At 38.3% G+C, this 23,716-nt stretch overlaps 1 non-coding gene across 1 annotated transcript; it reads right to left on the bottom strand.

The window, feature by feature from the left end:
- Window positions 1-12,935: 12,935 nt before the first annotated feature.
- Window positions 12,936-13,042, bottom strand: LOC118492756. The gene has a single exon (XR_004894758.1). It is a non-coding gene; the product is annotated as a small nucleolar RNA R71 (small nucleolar RNA).
- Between the last annotated feature and the right edge of the window lie 10,674 nt (window positions 13,043-23,716).

Below are 23,716 nucleotides of genomic sequence, written 5' to 3' on the forward strand. Positions count from 1 at the left end.
ATGGAACCGGGTTTGTCGAGTATAATCACAACCAAACTGACTTCATGAACCTCTTGAACCAACCCCTCTCATGAGACCCAAATCAATACGGTTGGAATCCGAACTTCAACATGGGAGGTTTCGGCTCGTCACAAAGCGAGCCCGAGTTCATCCCGGAGACATAAACGTAGGCACAACCGGATGAGGAGGAACCGGAGACACAAACGGAGACACCACCGAACAAAACCAAACACAACAAATGGGTGTCACATAAAAAGAAAGAAATAACCGAGACCCGAACGAGAAAACACGTGCAACAATGGGATGATGAATAGGAGTACGCGTTAGCCCGAGCTTGGGTCGACGTATAGTAGGATCCCCAAATTTGTAAGATTTTTATAGACTTTTTTATTTTTTAATTTATACATATAATTTGTTTGTTAAAATTATATATATATATATATATATATATATATATATATATATATTTTTATCTTTTTTAGCAAACAATAATAAAAAAAATGTTTTGAAGACAAATCCAAGAACTCTTTTTCGATCTCATGGGTAGGGGGGACAATTACTGGCTACCGGATTCAATATCGGGCAACTGGACCGATATTAACAACAATGCACAAATTTTCAATCGATTTATCAACGTTAACAAAACGGTTGGAAAAGCGGCGAGAACGACGAGGATATAATGTAGTCGACTTTAATAGAATATCAAGCGACAAGCAAGAATTTCCCTTTCTTGAAGGTTTGGAAGCTTCTTATAACAAACCTCCAAAATTCCTTAAAACACCCCTATATGTCTTAAAATACATCCCGTATACGAAAAACGGCCCCGAAATACCTTTGTTTTATTAAAAATCAACAAAAACAAATTCTGGTGGGTCCTCGCGGGGCGCGACCCGTTTGGGAGAATGAGTCACGGGGCGCGACAAGCTAGACACCAAGCGAGCCACGTGTCCCAGTCGTGTCAAGCCTAGCATTTGAATAAGCCAAGCTAGGACCTAGCCTATAGAACTCGCTCTCTCGCGGGGCGCAAGAAGGTCATGATCAGGCCCTATAAATTGAGAAGTCCGACGTTCATTTCAACTCGTTCATTCTCAAATTTCTCTCTGGAATCTCTAATAGCTAAAATAATTCCCGGGCATAATACCCACTAAAAAGCAAAGCTCTGCCTTGTTGTAAGTATTATAACCCCCGGTTACGTATTAGTTACTCTGCCCGATTGATCTAGAGCTCCGTAACACATGTCAAGGCTCTGCCTGACTCAGTCGTTGGAGTTTTGTCTCGGGGGTGGGTATAGCTAATGTAAAATTGGGTTATTATACTAACACGTGTGCATTGTTTTAATTTAATAGATTATAACCAGGAAGTCACCAGGAAATACCTAAAATAGCAATGTAAGTAATTCCTCCTTTTGTAAACTGTTTTTACAAAACCTCAATTGTTTTAAATTATATTTAACAGTGATTGAGTATTTGTGATTCTACAATTACTTTCGGTATGTTGGGGTTTTGAATGCATAACTTGTTACTACACTATGAGTAGTAGCATGACCACAAGTCAGGATCGACAGTACCGTGGGTGGTAATTAAAGTAGATATAAACAAATGTAATTGCGGATGCCCTCAATACTGTAAAATGATAAAACTTGTTTTGATTAAACTGGGATTCACTCGCCAGTATTTCTTGCTGATAAAACTTTTTCAAACGCATTTCAGGTAACAAAATGTGAAAGCCAAATAGAAGCAAGCTGGAGAGCACTGAAGGCTTGGAAACGTGGCTATAAAAGTTACCTAAATAAAGAAGAAGTTTTATTTCAATAAATTAGGGTTTATCCTATAAATATAATTGTAATAGAAACTTGGGTTTTTCCCATATATTTATTATTATAAAAGTGTGGTATTTTAACTCTGATAAACTATTTCCTAACTACGGTCCTGATGTAATTTCCGCTACCAAATTAATGAACACCGATACCACTGATACTGGTCCGCAACCGCCCGCTCCCGGGATAGGGATCGGAGGTTGCGACAGAAGGTGGTATCAGAGCTACAGCCACTGATTTCAACCACAGAAGTGTTCTGCTGACACCAAAATTTTATCATTTTGTTAGGAAATAATCTATGTGATTACGTGCATATCTGTATATTATTGTTTTGTGTTATTTGACAATCTGTTAGTTTACAGTATGAGTGATCAAGGACCATCTGACGCCTATCGTCACCTGTCTAGTTCTCCCAAAAGTGAAGGAACTTCCTCACAGCCTACTGTAACAATCCGACTTTGAAGTCAAAGTACAAGTCAAAGTCAAAGGAAGAAAAGATTGCTAATCAGATCTGTCATTTCTTGCATAAATATCACTTGTACTCTTCGGCTCGATAATCGATGTATGCTAGTTACCGCTATGTTTGTTTACGATTTGTAATTTGTGAAGTAACAATGCAATAAACGTAATTAAACGCTCTTCTAATTAACGCTATCACATCGCTATCGCATCATAACTTGAATCGCAGTTATGGATATTGTTTTACGTGTGTGTGCCATTATGTGTTTACTTATGCATGTTTATATTTGTTTTGAGGTGATTAATCGCAAACGCAATCACAGCGCTATCGCAACTCAATCTCATCGCGAACTCGAAGATTAAGGTTTACTTTTGTGGTTATTAGTAGTTATATTATTTGTGTAACTATTGTGTAATACTATCGCATCGCTTACTCGCAACGCAATGCTCAACGCACGAAAGGAAAAGTCGGAAACCAACTCACTCGAGCCATCCGATCAAAGGACCATTAGATTGAATGGTCATCCATCTAGATGACCATCCGATCGGATAGCCATCCGATCGGAAGGCCTTCCGATCGAACCACTCCACACCGCCTCTCTCCTCCTTCCCCTATAAATACTCAGCAGTCACATCACTATTCATGATGTGACAGCTCTCCTCCGACCCAGCGCGTTCTCAAGCTGTTTTCTCTCGATTCCACACGATTCTTGTAAGTTTTCATCTCAAATCTTCTACTTCCTTGATCTTTACACACTTTTCCATCGATTTCACCAACAAATCACACTTTTCACCCTGAAATCTCTGGATTTGGGCTGTTCTAGGATGATGTCATCATGGGTTCTCAAGAACACCAAAGTGTGACATCATCTCACCAAGAACTACTCAGATCTAAAGGACTTCAACAATGTTTAAACATTGATTTCACCTAAATCTAAACATCTTTCAAGTGTTTCAAACCTTCTTCACTTTTCACTCAAACCCGATAGAATCTGAGCTCATGCGGGCCTTCTACTCGTTCTATAGTGAAGTATCGGAGAAGACGACCGATTCGCGGGTTGAACGTGGAACACCGTCATTAACAGCTGGTTCGGATCGAACTGGGTGATTCACGTCCGAACGGATGAGTTGGACTTGATGGGGTTTCTGTTGTTTAACACGTTGTCATGCCGTCTCAGTCAAACCGCAAATTTCTAAGCTGATTTTACAAGTTTTCAAACGAATGGGTTGCCCAATCGGATAACCGTCCGATCGGATCACCATCCGATCTAATGACTATTTTTCCAGGTGACCTGTGGATTTAAAAACTTAAACAAATTTTGCAAAACTTCAAAGAATGTCAGTTTCAATGAAGGGCCATCCGACCGAACGGTCATCCGTCCGAATCACCATCCGACCGGATGACCAGATATGCAGAAACACTTCTCATTTTTATAAATGCTACAACGAAAAACTTCAAAGTTCATACACAAACACATCCTTCCCAAACGAATGACTATCCGACCGAATGGTCATCCGTCCGGATGACCATTCGTCCGGACGGTCATTCGATCGGATCACCATTCGTCATGCAGCTCACTCGACACCGTTTTATGCACTGTTCAACGCCTATACTGTCGTTCTCTGATCAGGCTAACTCTCCAGCGCTCCCTTTAATCCAAGCTTGTGTTTATTCATTAAACATGAACTGTGAATATACTCGATCCCTTTTTGCTTTACACAGTTTTGGGTGTTACATACGTTACCTATATCAAATCACATCGATCACACAATGCAAACACATTTTATACGCTAACCGCTCTCGCATGTTATATGTGTTATTCAATGAATGCTTGTATGTTATGTTTACATACTGATTATTGCCTGACACCTTAGCAACGATAGTACTATAGTTTGGACTCAGCACCTATTGTGGACAGGTGTTGTTAAGGGTATTTCTTCACGTGTCACAGTGGTGATATGTGTTGCACATTCTTCAACTCGCAGTCATGTCTGTGCATATTTCATTGTCGATAACTTACTTGCTTCGCATTACTACGTGTCACATGCTGGTTATGCGTAAATCGCTTTCGCTACTATCATACTACTAAACTTGTATGCTCACCTTTACACTATGTGTATTGACTTTTATTTTAACGTATGTAACAGGTGTTTAGGATGCTTATGCTATGCTTGCTGTTATGGAATCAAGTTAGGAGGTCTAGAAAGGTCACATTTAATTCTGAGTTGTCGGAACAATTTATTGTCTTTGAGATACTATGTCTGTAACAACTACATTGCTTGATATGTTATGGTATGGGACGTAATGTTAAATATTTGGTAATATTAGTTGTTATGGATTTCTCCTGGACAATCTGTTTCGCTCAGTGCCACGCCCCGATGTTTCTGCCATCAGTTGGGGTGTGACAGATTAGTATCAGAGCCATAACTATAGGGAATTAGGCAAGACTCGACCTAGTCAGGGTCGATGTCTTAGAAACGAATTAGTCTATAGTCTAAGTACCAACAAACCGACTTGTGCAAACCCAGTAGGGGTTTTGTACGGGCTTACTTGATACACTCGCTTAAGCTCGCTGGAAACTACACTCTTACGCAAATATCGCATACTACCGCTTCGCGCAAGGTCAGCCTTTCCTAAGGCTGGCAACACACTTGATTTTCGAAAATACTCGCGTAAATGAGTGATTTAGTTGAGATTAGGTGTGAAAACCGCAAACTCTCGATTAAATCACTCGCCCGACGCGCATTTTTACTATAAACACGAGAATTTGCGTTGAATCAGGAGTGAAATCCATACTTCGACAAAAACTCTCGTGATTCTATCACACAAACAGGAACGAAGTTGTTAAGTTAGGGGTGAAACCCGTATCTTAATGACTTGTTCCACCTTCTATTTTGGTTTTACAAACTCTCACCAAAGTTTCAATTGTCACACCCTGACTTTTGCGGAAGCGTAATGATGTGTGACTTGGATGTGTGACTTGTTCAATACCATTGCATTCAATTATAATAAACAACTATGTGCTTAAAACATGATGTTCATCCATTCATAAGTTTGAAAAGTTACAAACACAAGTCTTTTAAGATTCAACCAAAATCCTCAAGTTAAGTTACAATACAAAAGTGGATGACATCTAAACTTGGACTTTACGTCTTGAAAACAACACCTGCGCCCAAGATCCATCTCATTTCCTGAAATACATGTAATTTTGAAAACATCAACAAAAGTTGAGCGAGTTCATGTGTTTCTGTATGAGTTCGAATAATCTTGTAAACATCTGTAAGAATGCCTTTTGTAAATCGGTATGAAAGCGTCTATGAACAGATCAATTAATGTGTAGCTAATACATTAATATGTGTGCAATGGCATAGGAAGGCTCAAACCTTGCGGATTTTGGACCGGGCTTCCGGCTGTAAGACATAGTCACCACCTTCGGCCATTTCCGGCCCAGGGGTGGGGCTCGCAACACCCAAATAGATCTATCACTCATGTCCCTCGCTCCTTATACGAGGATTAATGGTCTTAAGTGTGCGCCTACCCATTCACATGATCTAACAGTTCATTCCTTAGCTAACCATACCATTTATAAACGTTTGTAAACATTTGTAACATGCATTTCACCCTCGAAGTTATAAAACTGAAAACAGTTAAAAGAAAAGGGGGACATGAACTCACAATCTTGCGTCCTGCTAACTGTTGTAATTCAAAGCTTTTCCTCGGTCGCACGACTACCTACAAACGTGCTACGTTCTATTAGACAGATAGGTCGTGCCATGACTTTTAGTCTTAAGTGTTATGTTTTAGCATCTTTGAGTTACGTTTTTGATGTAATAAATATTATTCCAAAGTATATAATTATTTGTTAAAATAATAATATTTTAACTTAAATTATATTTATTATTTATTGGAATATTTGTTAAAATAATATATTTTAACTTATTTATTTTGTAAACCTTCCATGAATATTTTCCCAAGGATGGGTATACTTATACTTGTATTCTTAGACTTGTGTATTTTTGCCAAGTATTGGTGGCGTATTCTGGTGTGTATTTATACGTACGAGAATACATATTTTTGTTGTATTTGTTAAGTATCTTTATACTTACTTTTTGTATTTAATTTTCCGGAATAATATTTTTAATCAAATAAAAATTCACCAATATATATTCTTAAAATATATATTTTAAGAAACCTTTTATAGAAAACTATCCATAATCTTTTCTTGGCAAAAATAGTTATATTTTTATATAAGCCCCAAAAATAATATATTTTCAAGATTATCTTAGAAAATATTCATAATTCCATTTTTCACCCAAAAAATAATATATTCTAAATTTTGTTTAAGAAAATGTATTTTCTTCAAAATAATATATCTTCTAATAATTCAAGAAAATATATACATCCTTTCTTTATTCAAAAATAATGTATATTCTACTTGGCAAAAATGTGATATATTTTTGTAACACTTGTAAAAATTATAATTTCCGTTTCTTTGGTTTCCAAAATACCGTTTAACTTATTTGTCAAGATATATATATATATATATATATATATATATATATATATATATATATATATATATATATATGAACTCAATTTCCGGAATATTTAGGTAGTTCATATTACTTGCTCGGTTTGTTAAATTTTTGGGTATAATTTATATATTTATTTTCTTTGAATTTTGGTAATATTTTGTGTTATAATTCTTGGTATTTTGGTGAGTTATATTATCTCAAGTTCTAAAATAACATAACTAATACGCATAATATACAAGTAATCACCCAAATTGTGACATCTAAATATATATTTTCCTAAATATATACTTAGTCACTTTTATTTATCAAAAACCAACCACCAATATTTGTCATTTTTGTAACAAAAATTATGGCAAATTTTATATGAAAAACTATGATTAAAATATACTTGTAAACACTTGTTTAAAAATATTTTTCAAAGTGTTTAAATTCTAGAAAAATTTTGCCATAGTTTCCCCTTAAAAATGGAGGTTTTCATGCTTTCAAAGCATATCATTTTCTTTTAAATCATCACAAATCAACAACAAATCAAACAACACCTACCATAAGCCAAAATCATGCCATTTACATTAGTTTATGAACTTGAAATTTTGTAAAAATTGTATGTTGTTAAGAAAGCCTAGTTACCCTTTAAAGTGTGGTTATTTGTTTATAAACATCATTCTTGAGAAAGTTCGACTTTCACAACTTATAAAATGATTTTCTAAAAATATTTCTTGAATTTTTCTTGTTAGTAACATGTTTCTACACTTGATTTAACACAAAAAATATGATTAGTTTCTTTAAAGGTCATGGTTATGTAAATCTTGTTTATAAACTTGGTTTCATGAGAAAATCATCTTTGAAATCATCCATGTAATAGACTAATAACATATATTCATCATCATCTTACACAAAATCATCTTTGTTTTCAACTTCATGATGAACATAAAGGATGATCATCTTGATTCTTCACAAGATCATCCTCTCACTTGCTAGATCATGTGTTTAATCACATTCTAGCAAGTTTCATATGATGTTTAACATCATAAACACAAGTAATCAACATTCAATAAACACACATACACTAAAACAACAATGATCCTTATGATTTAGAGCTTTATGTTAAGAGTTACGTTCTTGGTTCTTTATGTTCTTCATGTTTAGTCTTTTACTTATACTTTTAACCAATGAAAAGAGAAGTAAAATGAGATTATAAGAGCCTTACTACTAGCACAAGGCTAGGGAAGAGATTCAAGTTGATGAAGATGATAAACTTGGTGGTTAAAAGCTCTTAAGAGAGGTCCTTCAATCTACAATGGCACCAAGCTTCTTATCCTAGCTCCTTACACCTTTGTATCACTAGAGATTGGATGAACAAGAGATGAAGATAATGGTGGTGTGGGTGGTGCTCTCGGCCGAGACCAAGGAGAAGGAGGGAGAGAGAGTTGAGTGTTGGTGTGTTTGTGAAATGTGAGGTTGTGAAGAACTTGTGGTTTATTTAAACTTGCATCCAACACTACTAAATCCAATGTGTATTATGTTTCAAAAGGTTAAACAAGATCAAATAAGCAAAGCAAATAAAATCAAGGGTGGGCCACACCCTTGTGAATGTAAGTATGAGGAGGGGGGGGGGTTATTGGTTGGTTTGTAATGGTTAGTTAAGAGAACTAGTTAGATTTTAAGTATATGTTTAGTGTTTTTAGTTGTTATGTTGTTATAAGGTGTGTTATGATGTTCGGGGACTATTACTAGCTCGAAAATGATAAACAGTGCTTCTAGTGAAAATTTGGTGTTTCGGGTAGTGTTCGGTTGTTCGGTTGGTTACCGGTTCGTTAAGGTGCTAAAGTACACAGTTTAGTGTGCTTTATGTCCCCTTTTGTGACAGTTTTGATTTCCGACATTTGGGAAAGTATTCTGGACCATTAAACCATAATTCTGCATAATATTAAGTTGTTTAAATGCTGATTTTTGCTGGAAATTGCAGAATTCTGCAGTTTGGGTGAGTTTTAGGCACTTTCCGGCACTTAAACTATCACTAGGAAGGCAGTTTTATGATCCTTACTTTCCTACACACTATACTAGTGTAACTCTTGGTTTCTGGCTCATTCTGTGCTCTAACATTATGTCTGTCTGAGTACTGAACTCCCGTCAGTACTTTTGATTTGTCTAATAATTGTGCTAACTTTGCTTCGTGCACTAATTGAACTATATTGTGTTGCATGCAATAATGGTAAATAATCTTGCAACATGTAATGCACTTGTATGTATATGACAGCATTCAGAAAATTATTCATGTCATTAATTAGATCAGGCACAGTCATTAATGCACAAATTACTATTTAACATTGTACGGAATATGTGGAAAATTACCAGTTGTCACATTCTCCCCCCGTTAAAAGAATTTCGTCCCGAAATTCAAGCTGTATTATCGGCTGCAGGGGAGTTGTAAAACAAGTGCGGATATTTTGATTTGGATTCGGTCTTTACGCTCCCAAGTAAACTCTGGGCCTTGACATGAATTCCAACGAACTTTGACAAGTTTAAATACGACTTCTCCGGGTCTTGTTGACTTTCAAGTCCGTAACCTCTACAGGTTCTTCCGTAAATTTGAGTTTGTCGTTTGACGTGAATCTCGTCTGCTGGAAGAGACTACTGTCTCTTCGAGTTTCTCGTGATTTGACACGTGAAACGTGTCATGAACACTACTAAGCTATTTTGGAAGCCTTAGCTTGTAAGCAGCAGTTTCGATCCTTTCCAGGGTCTCGAAGGGTCCTATGCACCATGAGTCCAACTTTCCACGTTTACCAAATCGTACCACGCCTTTCCAAAGCGAGACTTTGAGTAAAACCATATTTCCAATTCTCAAACTCCAACGGTTTCTGCCGCTTGTCGGCATAACTCTTCTGTCTATCATGTACTGACTTGATACGATCACGTATCTGAACTATCTTGTTCGTAGTTTCCTAAATCAATCTCGGGGCTAATAAACCGTTTAACTCCAGTCTCCGCCCAATCACAATGGGGACCGACACTTACGTCCATATAAGGCTTCAAACAGGGCGGCCTGAATGTTGGTGTGATAATTGTTATTGTAGGAAAACTCCACCAAGGGCAGGTGAGTATCCTAACTCCACCAAAGTCCATCACACAAGCACGCAGCATGTCTTTCAAAGTCTGAATCGTCCGTTCACTCTGGCTGTCTGTGTGAGGGTGAAGGGCTGTACTACAATTCAACTGTGAACTAAACGTTTGTTGGAAACGTCTATCGAATCCTCGACGCAACGCGACCATCTTGGTCGGATATGATGGATACGGGCACTCCCTGACGTGCCACAGTCTCTCCGAGAGATATTTCTGCTAACTTCCTTGTGCTGTTTTTCTTACTGGTAGGTACAAGTGCGCAGACTTCGTGAGTCGATCGATAATCACCTAAATCATATCATGTCCTCTTTGTGTCCTTGGTAGCCTTGTAATGGAATCTGATGTATGTAAAATGCAACATATAAATTACATCAAATGAGGCATAAACTAACCCCTTTTTAGTACTAATGTTGGAAAAAGTGTGCTTTTGTCTTCCTTTTGTATTTTCAGGACCAAATGAGCTTAATTGAACAAAAGGAACAAATATGCAGCCAAATCTAACATAAATACAAAGAAAAGGAATAAACGTGGCATGCCCGACCCCTCGACAACATCTTCCCAAGCAAAAAAAAGAGAAAAGAAGGCTGACCACGGCCGCATGCCAAGCGGACACGGGGGCGTGGCCAGATGTCTGCAGAAAAGACAAAGCTATAGAAGCTTCTATTCCCAGCACGGGGATGTGCCCAGCTCAACACGGGCAGTGGTCAACACTAAGATTCGCAAAATCTAGCATATCTTGATAGTACAGATACGCTTTTGCACACGGGGCCGTGCCCAGCGAACACGAGGGCGTGCGGAGCTAATGCAAACAAATTGCAATTAATGAAGGAAGAGGAAGAGAGTGGACATGGGGCTGTGCCCAATGGACATGGGGCCGTGTCCGGGCTTCTATGCAGGCTATAAATAGGGTGCTTGGTTCACTTCAAAGGCATCCCTTGGCAAACCACCTCTCTCCCACTTCACCCACATTCCACCACCACTACAACACCCACATCCACCACCATCATCCATCATCCACCTTAGAGTGTATGTAGTAGTCTCGGAATCCAAGATTGATAGTAAGAGTTCTTGACAAGCAAAGGCCATGTTTGCCTAAGTCTCTTACATCACTTGGTGAAAACAAGCATTTAATGTAATACTTTTGATTTTTAATCTTTTCGCACTTTTTATTTGGTTTTGTATTAATGACTTTAATAACTAGTTTCTTTTGTTGAAGGTGAAACTTCCTTATCATTTGTCCGTGGTGTCTTGGCGTTCTTTTACTATCTATATAAAATAAAAGATTTACACCATTCATATCTCTACGGTCTATATAGAGATATGTTGGCTACCTGGTTGGGGGTTAAGCGAATGGTTTGGTAAGGTTCTTGCCTTGTTCAATGTATAGATCCTGCAAGGACCTGGGTCAAGCTTACTAGGACCTCCTTCAATACCCACTGGTAATGGATGGCGGGGGTGCAAATGGCTTGATCCCCTCATATGTAAACTACTATTAATACATTAACCCGGCTACTTGGGAATGTATCCCTGCTGACTCAAACCACTTAGCCGAGAGTAATGTCACGTTCAAAAGAGGGACCTACCACATTACACATTAATAACTTAATTAATTATCTTTCAATATTCCGACCCTTTAGGATTGTATCCTTGCTGACTCAAACTACTGGGTTGAGGGTAACGTCACCTTCAAAAGAGGGGCCTACTACTATAACTAAGATAATCTCTTAAAAAGTGCAAAAGGGAGGAAATCATCAAAGGTTACATTAGAGGCGAGTCGGATCCAAGTGATTCATCTTGTCTATCTGTTTTATTTTATTTTTATTTTTCACCATTTTTAGTTTTTATTTTCATGTTTAAAACATTTTCTAAACCTTTTGATTTGATTAGACGTTGAGGATAAACCGGTATTAAAAGCTCTTGTGTCCTTGGACGACCTCGGTATCTTACTAACGCTATACTACGCTCACGAGGGTGCACTTGCCCATATGTGTGTTTAGTGTTAGTAAAATATTGTGTTTTATAAATTTAAAACTTGACTAAAGTGTTAAAAAAGGGCTTAAAATATAAATAAAAACATATAACGCTACACACGCATCAAGTTTTTGGCGCTGTTGCCGGGAACACAAGGATTTTAAGAAAGTTAGGAATCAACGGCCTAATCGTTTTTCTTATTTTTCTGTTTTTTTTAGGATTTTTTCTAGATTTTTCAGTTTCTGCAGACTGCAGCACGGGGCCGTGCCTGGTCGGACACGGGCTGTGCCCAGCATCCTTACTGGCAGTTTTTATTTTCTGAGTTACAGAGAGCTGAGCACGGGGCCGTATTGGTGCAGCACGGGGCCGTGTTGAACTCTCCAGTAACAGGGATCCGGAAAACAATCACTGTAACCACGACCACGGGGCCGTGTTCAGCTGAGCATGGGGCCGTGGTGAGACTTCTGACCAACAATCTTTTTGTTTTTATCACAGTACTTGGAACCCAAGCACCGCACCTGAACTTTCTCCGCAGTGTATGAGCTCCAATTCCAATAAAGACATAAAAGAAACTCTAGACGAACCCGAACGTTTTCTAAGAAAAATATTTAAAGCTAAAAATCAAGAGAAAGTTTCGGGGGACCCACTTCCAATGGCGGATCAACGTACCCTAATGGATTACCTACGGCCCACGGTAGGTAATCTTGGCGCCGCTATCAATGCACCGCATGTCGATGCCAACAACTTCGAACTTTGGCCGCATTTGATTCAAATGCTCCAAAACTCCGCAACTTTCCGTGGGCTTACGGACGAAGATCCTCACTTACATATTACCAACTTCTTGGAAATATGTGATACTTTTCGCATCAATGGAGCATTAAACGACGCCATCCGCCTCCGAACGTTCCCATTTTCACTAAAAGACTGAGCTAGGGCTTGGCTTAACACTCTCCCAGTGGGTTCGGTAAACACTTAGGATGAACTAGCCCAAAAGTTTTTGTATAAGTATTTCCCTCCTGCTAAAACGGCTAAATTAATGACTAAAATTAATACATACTCACAAGAGGATGGGGAATCCTTATATGAAACTTGGGAAAGGTTCAAGGAGCTATTGAGAAAGCGTCCGCATCATGGTCTTGCGGTATGGCAACAAGTATCCACTTTCTATAATGGGTTGTTGCCACCCACAAGACAAACACTTGACTCTTGCTCCGGGGGACTTCTAGGTAATCGTCGCCCAAATCAAATTTATAATCAAATTGAGGAAATTACTCGAAACAATTTTCAGTGGCACACTCCCCGAGGCACAAAATCTATTGCCCCGGGCGCCCATAAGGTAGACGAAAGCACTTCTTTACAAGCCCAAATCGAGGCCCTCTCTTTGAAAATCAAAAAGTTAGAAATGGCAAAAACGGCCTCGGTTATGGCTTGTGAAGGGTGTGGTGGGCCACATGAAAATTGGAGTTGTATGAAAGAAATGGATAATCAAACGGAAATGGTAAACTACATTGATAATAGACCTAGGCCGTCAGGTCCTCCAACGGGTACCTACAACCAAGGATGGCGTAACCACCCTAACCTTGGTTGGAGAGAACCTGGCAATAGTAGTAACCAACAAAACCAAAAACAATGAACAAACTTTCAACAACCAAGAAATGAGTCACAAATTTCTCTCAACAACAACAAGGGGGACGCGAAAGGTTTGAAGATACTATCTCACACCTCATCTCCGACACCGAAAATAAAAACTCGGATCGATTCCAACAAATGGAATCAAACTTTAGAAATCAACAAGCTAGTATTCAAAACATTGAAAAACAATTAAATCAACTAGCTCAAAATTTCTCCGAGAGACCACAAGGCGCGTTACCCAGCAACACCGAAACCAACCCAAAGACACAAGTACATCTCATCACATTGAGAAACCGTACCATAGGTCCCGAGGAGGCTCCACTACCTCCATCTGAAAAGAGTCCGTCTAACCAAACCACAACTTCACCAACACCACAAAAAGAGACGACTCCTCCGCAAAATCAAGAGCCTACCAAGAACCCCCCTGGTGCCTTACCCCGGTCGGTGTGACACCTGTGTCACTTCGGCCATCAAACAGATACCAAATCAATGAAATATTGTTTTTCATACTTAGGATTTGTATAAATATGTGTATCATTTGCACATATCAATTCTTGTTCGATTTCAAGCTCTAAATCGCTTTCTAGGAAGTTATACGCCAACTGATGTGTAAACATAATCAGTTTAACGCGATAAACACACCGGAAAAGTGACATGAGCTTAACATACCTTAAATAACCTTTACATAACTTAGAAATAGGGTTTGAAGGGTTCAGTATGCTATAAATAAACTTTATTGATCAATAGGGACTAAAAGCGTCAAAAAGTGCATATGTTTGCATTTTCGCATATCTTACGTTCTGAATATATCCGGACATCCAAAAATTTATGTAATCATTAAAATATTTTATTTTCGTGATTGGCATGATGAAATTCCATTCGTCGCGTAATTTGGATCGTTTTTGCGTTCGTTACGATTTCCGTCGTAATTAACCGAACAACGCAACCGTACGACTAAGCGAACCAACATCCGAGATATTTTTGAGCACATTTCAAGTTCCCTATTCTGTAACCTTATTTTAGAGCCTTGAAATGGGTTTAACGGGGCTTAAAAGTGCCAAAAATCAAGTTTTACAAGTGTAGGGACCATTTTTGAAATTTCTAGCAGATACATTGAACTTGGTCCATTTTTGAGGTTTTGATGGTTTTAACCCAAGGTTTAGCACTCTATGGGCTGGAATTTGATGGTTTTAAGTATTCCCATAGTTTTGAAAACCATGTGCCCACTTGTAAGGTCAAGATCAAAGCACGATTTGCGAGAAACGATCCTAACAGTTCTCCGAAATCTATATATACCCCTTCCATTTCATTTGCAAACTCACCTTTGATCTGATTTTGTTCTCTAAGTTGAAGTTATACACTTCATACCAGAGAATAATTAGATCAAACCTCTATTTCTTGGACCCGTTGTAAGTATTCTTTCGTTCTTTTACGCATTTTAAGCGTGAAAGTCAAACAAGTGTTTGACTTTCAGCTTTGACCAGTCAATGGTCAACACGAAGTTCGTTTGAACTTCATAATGTGAGCGTAATCATGATCGTCATAGTCCTTTGTGACTATACCTACTGATTACCACGTTATTTAGGTGTAGTGAGGAGTCGTAGTTTCGGTCAAAATGCGTATTCTTGTGAATTTTGCAACCAAACTACTTTTAGGTATCAAGACCCTTTGTTTTGATACCAAACTTGTTTTCAAACCTCGTTAAACATGTTTTAACATGTTTAGCTCATCACTTTACGTTTTGTGCTTATATAGGATCGTAAGATAAGCGATCTAATCAATCGCTTAGACTTTCGAACCCAACCCGTTTGGTCAATCATTAGGATTCGACCAAATACATTTTGTGACCATAGTTGCATAAGGAATAACCTTTCGAGGTTATACTTTATGGTCACTTAGTCTACTTAGTTAATTATATGCCTTAGTAAAAATGACCAAAATGCCCTTTTTACGCCAAAATTCATTTTAAGCATATGTAACATAAATTTTGACATCTAAACTGATTAGGCAACATTATTAGACATGTTAAGTCATATTTTACTTTTCATAGGACTAGTTAGGCAGTCCGAACGCGTTTTACGCAAACGACGCGTTAAAGTAGCATAAGCTACCTAAACGGGTCGTAACGGGTCATAAGCACTTAGGATAGGTTCCGTTTTAGAATGTAGGCTTTGTTAAACCATATTACATGAGTTCTTACACTCATTTGGTTTACAAACCCACATTTTATCCAATCCTCTGATTTAGGTCCGTTTATTAACGTAGTTACCAATATTAGGTGCCGTTTGATTCCGTGATCTTTTTAGCATTGCTTGGTGGTTATCTAAAGACTATTGAGGAATCTCAAGTGAGTACACAGTCTTCTCTTTTATTGTTTTTCAAACATTTTGGGGTGAAACACATGTGCCTACTGTTACTTTCGTGCTTTCCATGTTTTCATATCATATGCTTGTTATGTTCATTAGTACACTTATAGTACATGATTTTATTATGTTTTTGCTATGTATGTCCATTTAGTGCATACTTAGTACATTATTTTACATTACATTTTATGCTATGTATGTCCATTTAGTGCATACTTAGTACATTATTTTACATTACATTTCATGGTATGTATGTCCATTTAGTGCATACTTAGTACATTGTTTTACATTACATTTCATGCTATGTATGTCCATTTAGTGCATACTTAGTACATTATTTTACATTACATTTTATGCTATGTATGTCCATTTAATGCATACTTAGTACATTGTTTTACATTGCATTTCTATTACATATGTTCTCGTAGCATATGGACACATTATTTTACATTTCTACCTTGTATGTTCACTTAGAATAATAGGTACATTATTTTCATAAGACATGCTTACATTTGGTATAACATTTGGTTTGTTTAACGAAACTAATACATTCATTAACACCGATCATGCCGCTCGGTAATAGGTAGTGGTACCATAGGACTTGACAACTCCCGTTCCTGAAATCCTAGGTTTGTTTGGGTGGAAGGAATGACCGAATCCGAAAACATTTTTGATAACCTTTACTCTAAGGTTATCCTACAGTCTCAAGGCTTGGATGTAGACATTTAACATTACCGCATAGATGTTTGTATCAGTAAAGCATGCATTATTTAACAAAACATAACTTTTGATTATAATTTATCAAATGCATTGTTTTGTACATTTCATTCTTATAGGGTTGAGTAAATGGTTTTAAATCAATAAATGCTTTTATTCACTATACATTACAATTGTTTACACAATAACATTTCAACATTTGTTTGAACATTCCATTTTGGTGGTTTTTTTTGGTAAGTGATTTAAATAACGAGGCGTGTGTAATAAGATAAAAGCATGGTGGATACGCCGATGGTACTTCCTATATATAAGTGCTTTTATGGTATTACATATCGTAGTGTTGTTTAACCCATTTCAAGTTTGACATAATACATTTTACACTTATAACATATTTTCATGAAACATTGTTTTACAATCAACACATTTTATACAAACTCATTTTGCTTGTTCATTTGTTTATCTGTGCAGCTTTCTTTTATATCATCTGATTTCATGTCACTGTTTAGATAATTTATAAAAGAAAACATTTTTACAAGGTTCATGATTTACTTTTGACAACCATTTTCTTTAAACTTACAAATCAGGAACCCTAAATCAATAAAACATATGTATCTCACATGCATTTTTTTTGCTGACGTACCTATTTTCACATGTGTTTTCAGGAGATGATGCATAGGATTGAGCAAGATACACTTAGGGGGACTTGGGCCTTAGTGACAATAAAAGATGCAAGACTAGTTAATTATGTTGTGTATTTCTGTTTTTAAGACATTGTAACCTCTATCAATTCAATAAAACAAAACTTAAATTTTCCATGTGTTATGAAACAATGATTCTGTTATAACACTCCCCGACGTTTCCGCTACGATTTGTTGTTTTACGTGGTCGGGGTGTGACAGTCGGTTACTCCGCCAAAAGACCGATGAGCAATTCACAAAATTCGTAAATTTACTAAAACAATTGCACATCAATCTTCCATGTGTGGAAGTCCTCACTCAAATGCCTAAATATTCAAAATTTATGAGAGACTTTCTCACTCACAAAAGGAAAATCAAAGCACTGCAATTAGTTAATTTAAGTGAAGAATGCTCCGCTGTACTACTTAACAAACTCCCACAGAAGAAAATCAACCCCAGAAGCTTCATCATCCCTTAGGGGGATCACCCATACGCAATGCACTAGCCGATCTTTGGGCTAGCATAAATCTCATGCCCGCATCAATGATTGACCGACTCGGACTAGGTAAAACAAGCCCCACAAAGAGGAGCATACAACTCGCCGATAGATCTATCAATTATCCACAAGGTGTCGCCGAAAATCTATTGGTAAAAGTCGGAGACTTTGTCTTCCCGGCCGACTTTGTCATACTAGATATGGAGGAAGATACCGAAGTACCACTCATCTTAGGAAGACTATTCCTAGCCACCGCTCACGCAATGGTGGACATGAATGGTGGAAAATTAACATTGACGGTTGGGGACAAAGAGATGGAGTTCGGGGTTGGGAAAAGAGTAGAAGACAACGACCCGGTCAACTACATGAATGTCATAGACTCAAGCTTGGATGATACTCTCCGAAGGTGCAACATGGGATGCAAAACATCCCACTTGGGTAACATATGACTGACTTTGGGTCTAGCCAAGGACCCTTATAAACGTGGCGCACCACGAAGGCATTCCGCGGAACTATCCGTAGTTTTAGTTTAGATTAACTTTTATGTTTTCTAGTTTAGTTTTACTTTTCAGGAATAAAACACACTCGAAATGGTGGAGGTTACTAAGGGAAACTTGAACCGACACCCCATGCACAAAAACAGAGCGTCCCGATAATTTTTCTTCATTACAACAAGTTCAGCACGGGGCCGTGCTCAGCCAACACGCCCCTATGCCCAAGGATCTGCAGAAAACGCCCAGTTCAGGTAACTGGACACGGGGCCGTGTTCACTAAACACGCCCCCGTGCCCATCCTTCTGTTAAAACTGATGCTGGCGATCTAAACACGAGGCCGTGCCCGGACCAACACGGGCCTGTGCCCAGACGCCTAGTAACATAAAATTTTGTTTTTAAACACCTTTTTACACATTCAATCAACCTAAAAACTTAAATTTGGGACACATTGAGGACAATGTGTAATTTAAGTGTGGGGGGGGGGGATGCTAAAAACTTGAATTTTGCAAGTCCTAATAACAAGCCTTACACAAAACTCTATTGAAACCGCTAATCACCCTAAATTTTTTCAAAAAATTTTCATTCTTTTACTTGTCTTGGTTTAATTTGGGAATGACAAGTTCTAAAAAGGTTATATTTTTACAAATTTACAACCGATAGCGTCGTGATAAAAAGAACCAACATAAGAAAATTATGAAACGGCATGACATATCTAGTTAAAATTTGATTATATATACTTGATCACTTTAAAACCCATTCCCATAAAAAGTGAGTTTTGAGCCTTTATTGAGCATACAAGCATAATCTTTAAACTAAATGCTCATTTTTCGTTTCTTGTGTGAATAGCCGCTTGGTTTCTTACGACTCTTGAACTTGCCATGATGATACATTCCCGGTCCTTACCAACTTAAATCCAAGTAAGTAAATGATAGAGGCATTAGGACTAACCCATTTTCTTTTCAACACCATTATTTTTCTTTTTCTTTTAACCTACCCAAAAAAATCCCCCTAGTTAACCCCTTTGAGCCTAAACCTTTTCGTTTCTAAACCCACAAAACAAACACCCTTCACCCACCAAACCCTTTTTCTTTTAAACCCTTTATTTTAGTAAAAAGCTCGGTTTTCTTGTGACAATCCCTTATCATCAAAAAAAAAAAAAAAGTCTAGCAATAAACAAACAAGTTCCTCAAAGAAACTTTGTTATAAATTGTTTGGTTTGAATAAAAGTCACAAAAATAAAAAAGTTTTACGACGACCGATGCTTTTTACGCTTTTAGCCCTTTTTACTAACCACTAATCCAAAACCACCTACCTTTAACCCAAGCCTAACCCTTCCCCAAAAGTCCTCTTGATATTTACAAAGGTTTATAGTTAAAAAGGAGGAGCATTGATTGCTTGGCAAGCTTATCGTAGAAGTAAGTTCCATGCCGGTCTCGAGTGTTTCACAAAAAATACATCTTTGGCCGAGTGTTGAGTGATCTCCCGTGAGTTATGTGAACTTGTATATAAATGGAATTTTAAAAAGGCATGTTATGCCCAAATAAGTAATTCATCTTATGAAACGTTCTAAATAAAACATAACAAATGAGATTGTAAATAGCATAAACATAAAACCCAATAAAGATCTTGGTTCCCGACACTCAAGACAAGCCCAAAACTTCTCTTCTACCCATTCCATTTGGGTGTGTAAAGCCACATTATAAAGAGTTTTGCTTGAGGACAAGCAAAGATTCAAGTGTGGGGGTAATTGATGTGTGTAAAATGCAACATATAAATTACATCAAATGAGGCATAAAACTAACCTTTTTGTTAGTACTAATGTTGGAAAAAGTGTGCTTTTGTCTTCCTTTTGTATTTTCAGGACCAAATGAGCTTAATTGAACAAAAGGAACAAATATGTAGCCAAATCTAACATAAATACAAAGAAAAGGAATAAACATGGCATGCCCGACCCCTCGACAGTATCTTCCTAAGCAAAAACAAGAGAACAGAAGGCTGACCACGGCCCCGTGCCTAGCGGACACGGGGGCGTGGCCAGATGTCTATAGAAAAGTCAAAGCTGTAGAAGCTTCTATTCCTAGCACGAGGGGGTCCCAGCTCAACACGGGTCGTGGTCAACGCTAAGATTCGCAAAATCTAGCAAATCTTGATAGTACAGATACACTTCTACACACGGGGCCGTGCCCAGCGAACATCGGGGGCGTGTGGTGTCACACCCTGACTTTTGCAGAAGCGTGATTATTGGTGTGAATTTCTTAATCCCATAGCATTCAATCATAACAACGCTATATGATAAAACCCTTAGATGTTCATTGTAACACCCCGTGTTTCCAAAAGTCAAAGTCAAAGTCAAGATTGAAGTCAAAGGAAGAAAGGATCGCTAATTTTGATCTATCACTCCTTGCTCAATCCCTGCTTGACTTCTTTGACTGAAGAAGCCTACTTTATGTTTTTACGGTAGTCGTATTATGTGGAGTAATTAGCTAAAATCGAAGTATATTTCTCAATACGAATCGCTTCACGACTGTGAATAGTAGAAAGTAACAATGCGATAAAGTCAATTAATCAGTCATCGAACTAATCTAATCATCATCGAACTCGAAACTCGAATTACGCAATTTTGGTTGTTACTATACGTGTGTGTGTCCCTTATGTGTTACTTGTGCCTGTTTACTTTATGTTTTGTGTGCTAATCAATCGAACTCAATCGAAATCGAATTATGATAATTGGTGGAGAAGAGATAGTGCAAGATATGAGTAGTTGGGATTAAAAGTAATTTGAAAAGAAAACTCTATCGCATTCGCATCACTCGCAAACGAAATCGAAATGTCAAAAAAATCGTCTCACCGAACACTCGAATTAGGCGACTGATCGATCCGGCTACCAGCCGATCGGACTGCTGTCCGATCGGACAGGCTGTCCGATCATGCTGCCCAACCGATCGGCCAGCCTTTACCTCTTTTGGCATCCTATAAATACCCCTGTCATTGTCAAACTTTCTTCTTTTGGAAACCTCTGTCTGACCAGTACGCTCAGCTCACTTTTTCTCAGATTTCTCTCAATTCCGGTAAGATTTCGTCCTAAATCTTGTACTTTCTTGATCTACACGCACTCCTACAACTTTCTATCTTTCGAATTTAAACCTTTAACCATGAATTCATCAAGATTCAAGTGTTCTAGGATGATGTCATCATGGGTTCTTGAAGAACTTCATGTTTTGACCTCAATCCACCAAGAATAACTTGGATCTAGCCGATTTCCACATAAACAAACAAAGATCTTTCATAGATCTAAACATATACACGGTGAAAAGGATAGAAGGTTGGTTTTCCAACCTTCTTTCAACTCTTTTACACTCAATGCCTTCAAACCGATAGAGACGGAGCTTGTACCGACTTGCCAATCATTCTAGTAGTTGTGCGGTTCAAGAAGCGGATTCTATCCATGAGGTTCACTGATTTCGGGTTAAACGTTAAACAACCGTCTCGAACAGTTCACTGACCGGGTTTGGGTGATTCCTGTCTGATCAAGAGAACCAAGTTGAGTCGAGTTTTCTGTTGTTTGACTCATTCTCAAAATACCTCGATAAGACGAAAAACAATCAGAACAACCAAGTGTTAGACGAATAGGCTGATCAGGTCAGGGCGCTGACCGATCGGACTGCTGTCCGAACGGACAGCCAACCGATCGGAAAGTCAACCAATCGACTGGCCAGCCGATCGACTGGCCAGCCAATCGGCTAGCACATATTCCCACACTTAGTCAATTTATTCTTTTGAAGTTGAGTATTGAACGAACTGCTGTTCGATCGGACTACCGTCCTTTTGAATTACTCTTCGGATCATGAGATACTACACTTCAACACTTAATCGATTTTTCAACATGTTCGACGCACTAGGAGTGCCACTGATCGAACAGCCGTCCGATCAGGTGACACCCTACTGAGAACTTGTTTTTGCCGAGATACCTAGCCGAACGGGTTGCCAGCCGATCGAACGACCGTTCGATCGACTGACCTGAAAGGTAAGGATACTTCAATGTTTTCAAATGCTACAACAAAAACTTCAAAAGGTCAAACCATCATACACAAACACATCCTTCTCAAAGGAAGAAACAATCCACTCGAACAGCCACCCAATCGGCCTACCGACCGACCGAACAGCTGTCTGAACGGACTGTTTACCGAACGGTCAGCCGTCCGATCGGACTAACAGTCCGATCGACCAGCTGTCCGACCTTCCAACACTTGTTTCCGTTATACACGTTGCTTATCGTTATGCTATCGAACTATTCAGGCTAACCCTACTCTCAAGCGCTCCCTTCAATCCATCAACCGCTGTGAGTATACTCGATCCCTTTTTGCTTTCAGCACTTTTGGGTGTTACATACGTTACTTATACGAAATTACAGCGAACACACTACGCAACATTTTATACGCTAACCGTTACCGCATGTACTACGTGACTAAATGAATGCTTGTTGTTATGTTTACACGTGGAATGCTGCCTACCTGCCTTAACGACGATAGTACTATAGTTTGGACTCAGCACCCATTCACACGGGGGTTGTTAAGGACAATTACTAGCATGGATTACGGTGGTAATTATGTATTGCGAACTGCCTCGGGCAGTCAACCCGTAGTCATTGGTATCGATAGATCCATGTCGATAATTAACATGTTTCGTTTTCCTCTGTGTACGTGCTGGTTATGCGTAAACTATTTCGAACTCTATTATGCTATTATCAAACTTGTATGCTCACCTTTACATTTTATCTATTGACTTTATTTTAACGTATGTGATAGGTGTTTCAGATGCTTATCTTCTAGGAAAGCGAGGCTAGAATAAAGCTCTAGAGTCCAACAAATAGTTGTCTGTAGTAGTCAAATTAAGGGTCTCTAGAAGCAGATAAACAATTGCTGTTTATTTAAATCTGAGTTGTCGGAACAGAATATTTGCCTGGATTTTGTCTGTAATAATTTATTTACTGTTTGAGATACAGTATGGGACGTATTATTTAAATTGAATAGTAATGTTAAATGTTATGGATAACCTCTGGGCAATCTGTTTCGCTCAGTGCCGCACCTCGATGTTTCCGCCATCGGTTGGGGTGTGACAGATTGGTATCAGAGCCATAACTATAGGGAATTAGGTAGATTCGACCTAGTCCGGGTCGATGTCTTAGAGACCTAGACTATAGTTAGGAACCAACAGACCGAGCATACATGCTATATCTCGTTATTCTCGCTTACACTACACTATCACCGCACTCGAATTTTCAATAATGAGAAAGCGATTTAGCCAAGATTAGGTGTGAAAACCGCAAACTCTCGACTAAATTGCTTGATCAATGCTGTTTTATCAACTTATCAATGATCTCTTCATTATACTTTTTCAATAACGAACGCTTGTTCAACGGGGGAATTATACAA

The sequence above is a fragment of the Helianthus annuus genome, chromosome 5 (genome assembly GCF_002127325.2).
Source record: "Helianthus annuus cultivar XRQ/B chromosome 5, HanXRQr2.0-SUNRISE, whole genome shotgun sequence".
In the NCBI taxonomy this organism is placed as follows: domain Eukaryota; kingdom Viridiplantae; phylum Streptophyta; class Magnoliopsida; order Asterales; family Asteraceae; genus Helianthus; species Helianthus annuus.